The 15,017-nt window shown below is 45.8% G+C and overlaps 1 protein-coding gene across 4 annotated transcripts in view; it reads right to left on the bottom strand.

Moving 5' to 3' along the window:
- TBC1D23 (TBC1 domain family member 23) overlaps positions 1-15,017 on the bottom strand; it is a 552,903-nt gene that overhangs the window by 336,570 nt on the left and 201,316 nt on the right. The window lies entirely within an intron of this gene.

Raw genomic sequence — 15,017 nt, 5'->3', positions numbered from 1 at the left:
GCACACTGTGCAAGATGGAGAGCCTCAGGCAGCTCCCGGTTCCGGCAGGAGCAGCACTTGAAATGCTGGACTACGGAAACGCCCTCTACGCCGGCACCACACTCAAACTCAAACTCAAACGCAAACTCCAGAGAATCCAGAACACAGCTGCCCGCCTCATCCTGGACCTCCCTCGCCATGAACACATCTCACCTCACCTCAAATCCCTTCACTGGCTCCCCATCGACAAGAGGATCACCTTCAAAATCCTCATCCATGCACACAAATCCCTCCACAGCACTGGCCCAACCTACCTCAACGAAAGAGTGAAATTCCACACTCCCACTCGCCACAGTCCCCCGCTCCGCCGACCTCACACTCGCCACAGTCCCCCACATCCAATGCGCCACCACAGGAGGCAGATCCTTCAACTACCTCACCCCCAAGGCCTGGAACTCCCTCCCCACCAACCTCCGCAAGACCCAGGACCTCCTGCTCTTCAGAAAAAACCTCAAGACGTGGCTGTTCGAACAGTAATCCTCCCGATCCTCCCCCTGCCCCCCCCCCCGCGCCTTGAGACACTTACGGGTGAGTAGCGCGCTCTATAAATTTTATTTATTTATTGAAAGTCTCTAGGTACAGGCACAGTGGCACCTAGAAGGGCCACTTGGAAAAGGAGCTGGTTTGCAGATTTAAAGATGGTGCCTTGGGGTCCCATTGGGCTGTTTAGGTTGCAAGGGGTTGGGGGCCTGTGTAGCACAGCTGATTCCTTGTTGCAGGGCACAGGGCGGCCGGATGCAGGGCAAGCTGGATGTCCAGGAGCTGTGCGCAACAGTCCTTCGGAGCTGGAGGTGAGTCTCTTTGAGGGCTGCTTAAAGGACAAAAGGGGCACTCTGGTCGGAGGTGTAGGATGTTCCTGAAGTCCCTAGACTTGGGCTTCCTCCCGATCCTTTTTCAGCTCTGAGGGAGCTGGATTTCTGGTTGTCCGATGTCAGCAGACCAGTGTCACCTGACCAGTACCCAGGGTGCTGGCATAACTCAGCCATTGGAGGCGCAGTGCCACCAAACATGGCACACTTGTAGGTCACGTCCGTGCAGTCGTTGGTGTTTCATTGGGTCCGGCTGCGACTGAAGTGTCCCTCACTGGTTTGCAGGTTCCTTCCGGGTTCCTGTGGTTTCTCGAGTGGTGCCTCCACTCAGGAGGGAGTTCTCGGGCTATTGGCGAAGCCTGGAGATCCTTGGGTTCTTTTGAGGTCAGTCCAGTGGTCATCTCCTCCTCCGCAGCAATTTTTGGGACTCTGGTGCAGCAAGCAGGGGTCTTGGAGCCTCTTCTGGTGCAGCCGGTCCTCTGCTCTTGTTCTGTCAGGTTCTTTGGTGCGGTCGTCTTTTCTTCCAGATGAATCTAAATTCTTGGTCTGGGGGAGCCCAACAAATACTGAATTTAGTGGACGTTTTAGGGAGAACCTGGTAGTTTCCCCACTACAGTGACCACTTCCTGTGGGAAGGGTCACTTCCTTAAACCCTATTGGATATTTTCCTGCCATCCAACATGGAGGAAAATGAGATGGAGGGTCCGCTTCACCTGCAAGCCCCTTGGGGTGGTGCATGCTCAGTGAGGCCACTCCTCCTACACTGTCTAGTTTCCCACCTTTGCTCCCGCCAAAAGTGGGGATTTGCAAAGCGGAAAGCCATCTGCTGCTAGCAGCAGGGCTGGGGGCTCGAGTTTCAGGGGCAGTAGCCCTTTGAAGCTAATCAGCAGGGTGTTGCACATTCCTGAGGGAGGGGATGTTAGCTCCTTCGTCCAGGAAGGGCATTGTTTTACAAACCAGAGAGCCATGGTTCGCCCCCGGGTTTGTATATTGGCAGTCTGGAGTAGCAGGCTGGATGGAACCAGTCAGCAACTATGCCAGTAAGATTCACTTTTGCAGGGGGGCACCTCTAAGGTGACCCCTGGGTAAATTTAGGGTTAAATCTAACACTGGTACCAATTTGGAATTAATATTTGGAGTTGTTTGATACCAAACAACCTAGGGTATAAAGTAGCCATCATGTAGCTGGGGAACCAGTGTTTGACCAGTGTCCAGTACATGTACTTAAAATGGCTGCTCTGTTCACTCACTATGTCCCAGGTCTGGCAAGGACACAGTGGGGGCATACTGCTCATGCAATTATGCTCTCACCTATAGTATTGTGCACTCTGCATTAGGGCTGAAAGGCCAACTAGAGGGATGACTTATCCATAACATATGCAGTGTAGGGTGAAGAGGGCACACAGGGAGTGTGCCATGTCAAGTTTGCCTTTTTAGGTTCACCCCAGTACACTCAGCCTGCACTGGCAGTGCTGGGGGTATCTGGGTTCAGGGCCCTAGAGGGTGGCACAGTTAGTGCTGCTGCCCTCAGGGGCCTACTCCTATTATCTCATGCCCTGGGAACTGGAGTGCCCATTTACTAGGGTCTTACAGGAATATATGAGTGTATCCAATTGTGCCAAGCATCACAACAGACTTAGGGAAAGAGTTCTGGCCCAGGGAACCGGAGTAGCAGGGGCCCTGGGCACTACCAACTTCTAGAACACATCAACAACAGGCAAAAAGTGGTGGCTAACCATGAAAAAAGACGACTCCTCACACATACGCATAAGTCTCTCTATTAGCATGATGATCTAGTCAACTCACTTTGTCTTGCTATCTCTTGGTCCCTGAAAAGGAGTTTCTTAAATGGATACAAGCATGCTAAGTTAAAGCAAAGAATCATTTGAATGAACTCATGACCTAAGCACGAGAGTTACGTATCACCCAAAGATTGAAAGCATTTAAAAAAAAAACACAACCGAACAAGGTTTCTAACCGTTGAAGCTGCTAACTCAAAACGATTTTGTGTGCCAATAATAGCTACCACTAAACTGCCGTTTTTATAATCTGCTCAAAGAAAGCATGTATTTATTAAGCAATCACTGAAAATTGCATGATGGTCTGAATGCAAAAAATGAACATCTACTCAAGGAAAAGGAATTCAACATAGGAAAATAAAATAATTTTCCATAACCAGACGTTGAAACAAATAATAACGTGTGAGCTTATTATGATGGAAATGCAATACACTGATATCAAGGTCGAAGGATGGGGTTGGGGAGGTGTAGGAGCTTAAGATGGTGGATGCATAGTTTGAGCGCTCCCAAACCACCACCATCACCTTGCCCCATCTACTCATTTCTGGATCCTGCCTCTGCTGAAACACCGTCTCTTGACCCACTCTTGCCTTGTGTGTTAGACAGAGATGAACTGCTGATGAGCAGGGACACTCCTTGGGACTCTCTAAGGGTGGCGGCTTGGACTGAGCCATACCACAAGGCTGCGCCATCTAGCCAAAGTGCTGGAGTGAAGCCTGATTGGCTGCTGATCAGGACTCTTTCCTACCCCAGAAGGGGTGGGAGGCTACTGCTGTGTTACCATTGGAGCCCTAAGCTGAAGGAAGAGAGACACCCCACTGCGACCCAGCTGCTGATGTGGTGGCCTTAGAGGAAGTGGGCCATACAACAGACTGACCAGCTGCATCTGCTGAACACCACTACCTGAGCATGGTGGTTGCAGCTACTGATGATACGGGGCCTGTCGACGCCGAATGCCAGCTCCCTCCAGGAGGATTGGAGCCTGATGTTGTGGTGGTTGGGGCCTCGAAGGGGCTGATATAAGACTGGGGAGTTGATTGGGACAGAGCCTTGACTGGTGAGATGCTTTGACATGTGTGGAGGAACCTGCTGCTATCCTTGTATTGACAGTGACATCTGTCTGTCCGGTGCCTGAGGAGTGTGTGATCGCCCACAGTGAGAAGATCTGGGCGAGACACTGCTGTTCGCCACCAGAGACCATGGCACCTAGTGGAGAGGTAAGGCTTGAAAGCGAGTGACTGGTCTAAGGTCAATATGCCAGCTAGTACGGATGGGTTTACCCTGACCCTGGGGTGGTCGCAGAGAGCTGGGGCAGTCTAGCCCTGACAGTATAATGAGGGAGCGCCTGCAGCACCAAGGATACTGGGACGCACTACCTGTACATGACTGTTCCAATTTTCCCTGATGGGGGTGCCTTGACTAGTGGCACTAGCCCTGGAGATCATGTCCGAGGCCCTGGTTTGCTTTTAAAAGATCTCCTTATATACGAGATTTAATTGTCCATACTCGTCCTCGCTTACATCTTGACTCCGTTAAACAAACTACTCTGTGGAACTTGCCTCCGGTCATAGGGCATCACCAGTGTGGCTCTTGTAATGTCTGTCCTCTCACCAAGCGCATAGACAGAATAGACCTTGATCATGTTGGTACCTGGCATTTGAACAAGGATACCAATTGTAATACACGCCAATGTATTTACTTGATCTCCTGTCCTTGTGATTTGAAATATATTGGGATGACAACTCGCCCAGTAAAACAGCGTATCAATGAACAGCGGAGCAATATTAGATGCTCCTGCACTACAACGAAACTTAGCTCACACTTTCTAGAAGCTAAACATGGTCCTGATGACATGTGATGGATTGTATTACAGGTACCGAGATACAATAGTAACAATCCCAACTTTTTATTTAAAATTGAACAAAGATGGGTGTTCAGACTTAAGACCTATAGTGAAGGTCTAAATGATGAAATTCCTTGGAATTCTTTGACATTCTAGAACGTGACTACAGTTTCAAAACAAGACTATATATATTTTTTTTGTTTACCACCAATCGTTGGTTTCTTGCTACCCCAGGACCTCTGATGACTTATGTATCGTTTTATGACCTAAGACTATAATAACCATAATATCCTCACCTGGTGGGGACACTTGTTTTCTGAGTTGTTTGTGGACTCGGACTCCCCTCCCATGGAAGTGAGCTTAATATCCATATTTTTAAGTGTAGTAATGAGCCATATGTTTGGTTGGGTGATTACAATTGGATTCCTTACGCTTAATTTCTAAGTTGATCCTGGCATTGCAGACGTTTTTGTTTTGGAATAAAACTACCACTGGTAAGATGGCCGCCACTATAGTACACTTGGTGTCCATTCTTTACCTCTGTGCCCATCTACCAATTTTCATATCATCTATGTATTTCCTTATCTTATCATTAGATGATTATATTACTTTCTTTTGACAATATACATGTGCTGTCATGATCGGTATGAATTTATTACTGATCCAGCAATGACGGGTGTTTCCTTGATTTTAGACACAATCATTTTAGTTACATTACATGTACGCAGACATTTTTGCCTTTCAAAGACGGCCGACGGGCCAGAATAAGGGTTCTTCCTTTATTTCTATGACCCGAAGCAACCAGCCGGTTGCATCCGGATCAAGACGCGAGGAAAAGCGTCTTTACAAACATATTTAAACAGCCAATAGACGCCGCTCGAGCGTCTACAGGCGCGCGGCGCGGGGCAGGTGTCCTGCTGGACTGAGGAGACGACCGAAGTAAGTCTCATAAGAGGTACGGGGGTTCTGGAGCCTCCCTTTTTTCATTAGCTTAATATGTATACAGACGTATGTGCTATTTTCTCCAGATTATTTACAACTGGCCATGGACACATAGGCTTTTGACAGCCTTTTAGTTAACCCTTTTTACTTTGCCATTTCCATCTCGTTTCTTCCTGAGTGAGTTCTCCTCCATGCACAGGGTCCTAAGTTTTTCCCTGGGACCCAGTACCTACATTTAATGTTGAGATTGAACTCATATAGGAATTAGACTTTTTATTTTAGGCTACAGTTTCTAATGATTAATGTTTGATCTTCTGACATTATTAATTATATTTCATGAATGATGTGACTATTTCAAATTGATGTTTTTGGCGCTTCTTACATGACCTGCTAATTTGTACATATTGACGTGCAGTTGTTTGTCACTATGTTGTTTCCATGCCTAGTAATACCTCCTTGGTTGAGGCTAGCGCGGTCCTAGGAAGCTCAATCTCGAATATGGGATGGTAAGCCCTTCCATTTATTTTTATATGTGGCACTTTGGGGTTGGATTTACTGTGACTGCACCATTTTTTATGCTTATTTGTACGTTGGCACTAATTTTTACTTGTCTTTCACTTTCATGCAGGGCAACTGATTGACCAACTGACTTTGACAATTTTGTCTTCAGCTTGTAAGTGACATTCCAGCACTTTATAATTTTTTGAATAGGAGAAGTAGTTTTCTGGGTCCTGACGAAGCGTCACAGGATCATTTATTGACCAAAAAAAAGACGCAAAACATGTTGACCACAAATAGACAGGATTAGGTATACTACCCTTCCTTCTTTATAGAGTATAGTGGGACATTATTCCCACTAAGACTCTGAATGATTTTAATCTTGGCCTGAACCTTTCTTCTGATTCATTGAAGTGTTTTAGGCTCAGAGCTAATTTTATCTTGCTTACACTCTCCTTCACTCGCACACCTTTCTCTATCCTCTTAGTCAGTTTTCGTTCCAGACCTCCACTTGGCGTATTGCCTTCGGTTGAGTACCATCCCAATTTCTGGGTGGTCCGTCAAACATTGCAGCACCGGTCTGACGAGGAGACAGCCCCATGATGAAACCTGTCACCCTATTGGGTGCTTGAGGGCTCTCCTGATATTAATTATATATGTTCGCCCCTATCTTCCTATATAGTAAATAGGTTTGTTGTCTTCTGGAACAGTGTACTTTTCTATATATCTTGTTGCCAGACAGACACAGCACATTTCTTTCCCATGATGTGGGACTGTCTACCAATACGGACTTACTGGAAGTCCCTGACTGATTTCTTAACGGAAGTGACGGGTAGACAACTGCCAATGATCACAGCAGGGTACCTACTGGGTAAGTTCACAAGGACCTAAAAGAAAAAACCAAGCACAAATCTCGATTTCTCAACCTTGCCTTACTTTATGCAAACATAATAAAGGGATGAGTTGGAAGGCCACCATGATCCTGCCACTTGCAAAATGGCTGTAGGAATTGATAAAATGGTGCATTGCTAAAATCAAGGTCATGACACACATTCGCTGTCAATTAGGCAAAGGTACACCAATTACAGAATGGGACATGCTCCTCCTGACATTGCAAGCCAAGAAGGACAACAGACTACCGTAAACTGCTCATCAGACACTCATTTTTATACCACTGGAGCTGGGTAGTTGTGTGCTTGAGGGCATGAGCAAATCACTATTCAAAGACTCTGCACAAGATATTGGGGTGGGGGGAAGAAGTCGTATGCTCCTTAAAGGATACTAGCCTCATTATCAATGCAGGGGAGGGGAAAGGGATGTCTTGTTTGGTTGCATGAGGAAAATTGAGTGTTTTATTTCGTGGAAGCTGCAATTTACCTGGAAATGGAAGGATACCTGCAATACTAGGGTTCGAACTGCTGTGTATCCCAGCTTACTGGGGTGATGCATAACTCAACTCAGAATGGATATTGTGATGCTCTACTTTCCTCCACCTGTATTATTCCCAGACTGCTAAAATGTGCTTGTTCTTAATACTGGTTATTTGACTGAAAAACGAAAAGAATTATGGGAAAAAAAATCAAGGTCCAACATGTCCACCCTAGGGTCTATGCATGAATATTACAACTCTATGGTGTGTGTGGGTGGGAGTTCTTCAACTTCTCCTTTCTGAGAAAGAGGTTGAGGGTTCATAGATCTAGGATAGGACAAAAATCCTTGTCCTTTTTGGGTACAAAAAATTAGAGGGAATAGCAAACGCAGCCCACTTCTGACTCCGGAACCTTCTCTATGGCTAAAGTGGCCAAGAAGGCCATGACTTCCTCGTAAAGCAAAGTCAAATGATCCTTCATCAGCCGGTCATAAGTTGGAGGCATTGGAGGCATTGAAGGGGAGAAAGTTGCCTCTCCGAATGATCTGTACAGCCCACCTGTAAGATGTTATGGACTGCCAGTGGTAGAGATGATGGAGGATTCTGCCACCAACTGGATGCTCATGATCTATAAGGGCAAGATTAGGAGGGGTTGGATGCTGCAGATGCTGGCAGGCCTCGAAAAATAATAAGGTTGTTACTAGACCTGCAGGCTGAGTAAATTGAATAATCTACTTGACCTAACTATAATGTACTTGACCCGTAAACAGGTCTTAAATTGTGTGATCCTCTGCAAATATTTTATTTTACAGAGTCGCCTTTTCCTTTATTCTCTCTGAGTGCACCTTCAAATATGCGAATAGACTAAGTCCCAGATTTACAAGCGGCCTGTGTCGCTGATGACTGTCATTTTTTTTCAACGCATTGGTGGCACAGGCTGCTAACCCACATCTGCAAAGCCACTTTGTGTGGCTTTACATAGCCTTGTAAATATGTAGTAAGGCAACAGCACAATGTTGCCTTACTTTGCTTTGGGGGAGGGGGGGAAATTAGTTGTCATGGGTGGTGCGTGCATGGTGCATGTTCCCACGTAACAACCATGGATGTTTACGCATTCCCAGATTTACAAGGTTTTGTAAACCTGGGAAATGCGTTGAAACCCTACACTACTCCAGGGGTGGTGCAAAAGTGATGCAAGAGGGAGAAATATCTTTATTTCTCCCTGTTTTTTTCCTCTTTCTATGTGTGCTGCATTTTGCAGTACACATAGAGAAAGAAAAACTCCTCTTGTGATTGTTTTTGTGCAGGAAGGGGCACTTTCTAGCACAAAAACAATCATCCCTGCAACTCTGGCACCCTTGCACCATGGAGCAAGGGTGCCTGTGTTGGCGCACAGCAGCAATTTGTGCCCCATAGCAGGTGAAAAGGACCGGAATGCACCCTATTTCGTAGATACATCACTTTACTGTACTTTTGTTTTGGCGCAGGGTAGCACCGCAAGAAGGCATGCAGCGTTGCCCTGCGCCAAATCTGGCCCTAAATGTTTGCTCTATTTATAATAAGAATCTAGCCCACATATAGGGTATACATGATCCGTGACTTGCCTTAGTTTACTAATTGGGTAAAAACAGTGAGGCAGGTACCCTCTAACCCTTTTGACCAGGGTAGTAAATGAAAGTAAATTATTAGTCAATACAAGGGGGAAGTAACCTAGATTTCCACGGTAATCCAATGACTAAATAAATCTAAGTGTACAAACAATGTAACATCAATAGTGATTTATTGCATTATGCATCTTTTTGACATATTATTGTAGACACAAGGTTGTACTTGTCTGAATAGGTGCTCCTATTAAAAACAGTGGAAGTGAATATTGTGCAGGGAAGTGAGGGTGATATATTCAATATGTACAACTGGTGGTTTAAGAATAATATGGACTTCATGCGGCTCCGTCAGTCCGGGAAGCCCTGAAGTCACATCAAATTTCTTTACAGTTTTATATTACACACTTAAAAGATATCTCGACGTTTCGACCCAATTTCAGAAACAAATCAAAGGTGGGTCATCATCAGGACTGGGAAAATTCAGGTCGTTAGCACCTAAGATCCAGTGTAGAATTACAATCTTGTGGTCTGGGACATCTTCATGTTGAGTGGTTCAATGTACCCCGAGGACGTGGTGTACTGCGGTCTGGGGGTCAATTCAATTGGTATAGTATTCAGTGTTGTGTATTCAGGGTTGTTCGAACACTGAGGACCCTTCACAAATGTAGGCTGGGGCTCACAATATTGCACAATATGCATCTGGGAAGTCTATTCTTGTGGCCAGGTAGAGTCATCCGGCGCAGTACGTTTACTCGTGGAGCTTCCTTTCTGTTTATTAATTAGCACTGCTTTTAGGGCAGAAGTATTTCCCAGTTTATGTTTAAACACTCACTTTCAATAAATATTTTACTAAAGCATGATGTGATAGCACACTGTTATTTACAGACAGAAAATTTCCAATAACTTGCAGCTTTCCTGATAAAACTATGTAGCATATTAATAATCTGTGAAAACTGGGCTTCAGAAAACATATTGATCATTTGTACATTAACAAGTAAAGTGTCCTTATTTGTTTTTATCCTATTAAAATATTTTTTTCATCACACTGAGGAACAAAAAATGGTCTTTCATAGCTACTGACATATATTTTGAAATGTTTGTACAGCTGACTTAGTTATTTAAATATTGTGTGTTAGGAAAAACCCATCTAGCCTTTCATTTCACAGTTTTTACAGCAGGTCACCTTAAACAATCCTGGAACTCTGCAGTCAGAATGGAAAAAAACAAAGTAAATTTTGACCTCTGTTTCTGAACACAAAGCAAATGTAACAAGAATATGATTTATAGACATCTTTTTCACTTTCTAACTGAACAGAACATCTGTTCTTTGTTAACTCGTCAGAAGGTGCAAGTAGGTCCTAAAAATAGCTTGACCTGATAAAATATTACTCAACATAGCAAGTGGTTGAGTAGTTTTTTCAAGCCTTGTGCTGAAGTGGTGTGGGTTGGAGCAGAGCACTGGCCACTCAACCCATGTGGTCGGTAGGCACTGCGCCTTCGCAGAGGCTGGAATGCTTGTGCAGGATGATGGCTGAGGTAGGGTTAGAGCGGCTTAACGCCCCTTCTGCATCCCAGAAGGAGTGAAAGACAAACTGGAGATGACACGGGGCAGCTGAGAGGTCCAAGGACTTGGCCATAGCCTGCGAGTCCTGAAAGCGCCCCAGCGCAGAGTCTGCCTTGTCTCAGAAGAAAAGGTTGCTTAAAAAGGCATGTTCATGAAGTAAGACTGGACATCCCGTGAAAAGCCAGATGTTCTCAGGCAGGTGTGTGTCTAAGAGTCACTGTCATTGAAACCACTCTTCCCAGTGATTCAGTCGTGTCCAATTCACAGCATATTGTGACCTTCGCCACATCTCTCCCGTCGTTGACTGCTTGGGAGAATACAGCCCGGACCTTCTCCGGGACCTGTGGAAGCACTTACCCAAACATGTCCCAAAGTACGTGGTAATAGCGGCGCAATAAGCATGTGCTGTTCACTGACCGCAATGCAAGGCTGGCAGAAAAAAACATTCTCTTGCCAGAGCATCTAGCCTCTTGGATTCCCTGTCCAGGGGAGGGGAGGGGAGCGCACCACGGGATGTAGAAGCCAGGACCACCAAGCTCTCTGGGCGAAGAAACTTGGATCACCCAGTGAGGGGCGATGGTGGCAGGCAATTGTCCTGTTCACAGAAGCCCCTGTGCTGCGTTTGCACCAGGTACTCAGAAGGACGTCAGTGAGGGCTTTATTAAACGGAAGCGGGGGTTCGGAAGAATAAGCTCCCATTACAGCACCTCTGTCAAGATGTTAGTCTTGATTGCCCACGAGGGCAACTCAAGGTTCAGGATCCCGGCCACCCTCTTCACCACCATGGCATAAGTAGCTGCCTCCTCTGTAGCCATTTGTTATGCCATTAATTGTGTTTGACCGCTGACTTTGTTTTTCACCACTGCGCATATTAGTTGTTCAATGTTCACCAGTAGCACATTACATTCTGTATTCAGTTTAGCTGCCTATTGGCTTTAACGTGGCATTAGACATTACATTGTGTATTTAGGTTAGCTGCCTATTGGCTTTAACGTGGCATTAGGCATTACATTTTGTATTCAGTTTAGCTGCCTATGGGCTTTATCGTGGAGCTTGACATTGCAGTTGAGACATTGTAGATGAGCTGTGTTTTTCCACATGGTGGACCAAGCTGAGTTTTTCGTATTTCGAATTCTCACTGAGCCCTAGCGTGGTAAGAGAGCGTATATTTTGTGTTTTTCCCTCTGCTCAACCCTGGGAACGAGCGAGCTTTGGAGACTTGGCCACTCTCCAACGCTTGTTCTGTTCCCACTCTGATGTACAGTAGCCAGCATGTTTTGACTATTAGAGGAAGGGGCCTGTTAGCAGGCTTTTTCTTTAAAACGGTGTCCCTGGGCAGCAGCAAAGGGGAATTTTCCAAGACTTCAGTCAGGAGCAGACGTCAGCTGCCTGACCTACCGTTTGGGTGGAAAATCTCTTTCTCGCAATTGAACAGGAGTCATCAACTTGCAGGCATGAGAAAGATGATGAGCAGTGATAGGCCCTACGGTGATGAATTTTGACTTTTATTCTTTGCTTTGACGTTATGTTATAATCACATATATTTGCTGTGTACCTTGCAATTGAGAAGTACTTTGATATATTTTGCTTTCATTGCTGTGACTACTTTTAAACGTGTGCTTCCAACCTACTAATCTCGTCTCTCAGGAAGTAATAATAATAAATGTCTTCTTTAAACTAAGAAGTGCATTCCAGAGAAGTTTTGTCAGCTCAGTCATAAGATAAGGAAAGCAAAACACCACGGTAGAGGAAGAAGCATCATCCAGTTCCTCAAACTAGTGACCTTCTGACTGGTATTCTAAAGGGTCTGGTGACCCCTCTCATTCTTCCTGGAGGCCTAGCCCTTCAGAATAATCTAGGGCACCAACTTAGGACACACGGGTCCTGTCGGCACCAGAGTCAGCATTGGTAGACTCCGTTTCAGCTCTGTCAGATTCAGGGATCCAAATAAGGATGCCGCCAGTATCATCGGCTTCGGGACCAACATCAGGGAAGGTCGCAATGGCATGAACGGCGCCGGACCAGATCCATGATCGGATTTATAGGGCCCATCGGAGCAGAGGCCGAAGATACTGGTGTGGAACCAAGTGGGTCCCCCTCCGACCCTGCAGGGCCAGAAGGGGCACCAGAGAGGTCAGCCCACTCAAAGACAACACGCATGGCCTTGTAAAACTCCCTGAGCTGAGCGGGAGTCACTCCGACTCACGGAATTCGGCCCTGGCGTAGGCTACCAAGTACCAAGCCTCGAACACCAATGTTTCTTCTTTGCGTCTTCTGACAGACAAGGAGAAGTAAAAGCACGCTTTGACTTTGAGGGAAAGTGCTGAAAAAAGCCTGTCAAAAATTTGACCAAGGGTAGCTCTCTCCAGATTTGTGCTGACTGGTGCAGAAAGAAAAGAACTGATATCAGCGCGCTGAGTTGGCACCTATATAGGCGACGGATATGTCACTTTCGGCACAGACAATGTCAACAACGCTGCGCAGATCCGACCAACGACACCTACTGGCATGCAAGGGCAATGCTCACAAAAAAATCTTCCGGATCCAGTCTAATCGCTGAGGAAATTCAAAGGTAAGGAATCTGTGGCTAGAAGTCTCTATCAGACATACCCAGATCTTCCCACCACTCCTGCCAAGCTCTTTGGTGATTATGTGGCATCGCCTTCTGTAATGAGCAATGCAGGTTAGTAACTAGGTGTTTTGTGGTGGTAGAGGTCAAGAGACCATTGAGCATTTTAAACACAACAGGCGCTGCAGGAAATGCTAGCAGCATCTTCATGCAGACGCGTCTCAGCTATAGTATGTAAAGACATCCAGAAGGGCATACGGATAGTTTCCCTTATACTTAGTGATTGTAAGAAAGGTCCTTTTCCACAAAGGTCCTCACAGTAGCCACAACTCATGTTACTAGCTGGGATATCGCTCCGTCCTCATGCATCAGAAACAAAAGTGGATGATAGTTTAAGGGGAAAACACAGTGGATAAAGCAAACCAAGATACACTTTCTTACCAAAGATGTCCCATGCCACTGTTACAGTGCATTCTGCTTTGGACACATCTTGCGTCCGCTGAGATATGAGAGTGAAGAGAATGGATGTCGAAGTGTTGGGAGATGGACTATCCCATTCCAGCATTGCATGTTGTAAATAGGATGTCGAGTAGCATCAGTATAGTGGAAAGTGGGCCAGAACACATAGATGGTACAACTGAAACAGCAGTGAGTGTTTCTCATTTAATTATCGGTTGTTTCTGACCCATGCTAGTCTAGTTGAGTAGGATTTAAATGCATGAAATAATGCAGCTGAGAATGGGAGCAGTATGTTCATGAATAGAAATAGCAGTTTAAGGAGTGTTACCATCTTAATGAGCCCTATTAAGTCACCCATTGATAGCAGAAATTATATTCATCTTGTATTCTGCTCAGAAATTCTGGTGATAATCACCCCATAGTTCTCTGGTAGGACAATACTGTGATCCTAGTTAATCCATATACCCAAGTATTTTAGAGCATTCCCATACAACATCAAAGGATACTCTGGTATGAACCAGACAGTGCGGTCCATGAGGAGGAATATTTAAGACTTGGACCAGTTTAGTTTTTACTCCAGATGGGGCTCCAAATTTAATATATACTCTCATGAGTCGACTGAGACAATCCCTCAGACTTCAAACAAGATACAAGGTCATGTCATCAGCATATAAGGAGATAAGTTTATGACTGTTTAGGGCACACTGTTTGTACTGTTGTATTAGTCATGCAGACAGGGGCACCAATGCCAGCATGTCGGCATCAGTGCCAGCACATATAGGGGGGGTGAAAATTGGCAGCCCTGGCAACTCTAGTTATGCACATGTTAGCCTCTTTCTGCCATGCTTACCCCCCCTTTTGCCTGCTATCTGTGTGTTTTGTCTGTTATCCTGCTAACCAGGGCCCCAATAATAGTGCTCTCTCCCACTAAATTGGGTTGCTTAGGACTTTGCACACCCCGCAATTGGCATACCGATGCCCCCACATAAGTCCCTGGTATATGGTACTTAGGTACCCAGGGCACTGGGGCACCAGGGGTTCCCCCATGGGCTGCAGCATGTATTGTGTCACCCATGAAAGCCCATGCAAAATGTGTCTGCAGGCCTGCCATTGAAGCCTGCATAAATAGGTGCATGCATCCTTTCACTATAGGTCACTGCACCACTGTAAGTAACCCCTATGGTAGGCCATCCTAGCCCAGAAGACAGGGTGCGGGCACCTGTGCGTGAGGGCACCCTTGCATGAGCAGAGGTACCCCTACGAACTCCAGCTCCATTACAATGGACTTTGCAAGTGTGGGGAAGCCATTTTACTCGTGTACTGGACACCTGTGTCCAGCTACGTAACGGTAGCTACGAACCTGGGCACGTTTGGTATCAAACATGTTGGAATGATACCCCAATGCTGTTGCCAGTATGTTGTATGATTCCATGCACTATGGAGGCTACTTAGAGGACCCCTAGCATTGCTCCTACCAGTCTTCTGGGGTTTTCCGGGCAGCCCACAATGTCAACCCTCAGAC

The sequence above is a fragment of the Pleurodeles waltl genome, chromosome 8, assembly GCF_031143425.1.
Source record: "Pleurodeles waltl isolate 20211129_DDA chromosome 8, aPleWal1.hap1.20221129, whole genome shotgun sequence".
In the NCBI taxonomy this organism is placed as follows: Eukaryota; Metazoa; Chordata; class Amphibia; order Caudata; family Salamandridae; genus Pleurodeles; species Pleurodeles waltl.
This window is presented reverse-complemented; position numbering and strand designations above follow the sequence as displayed.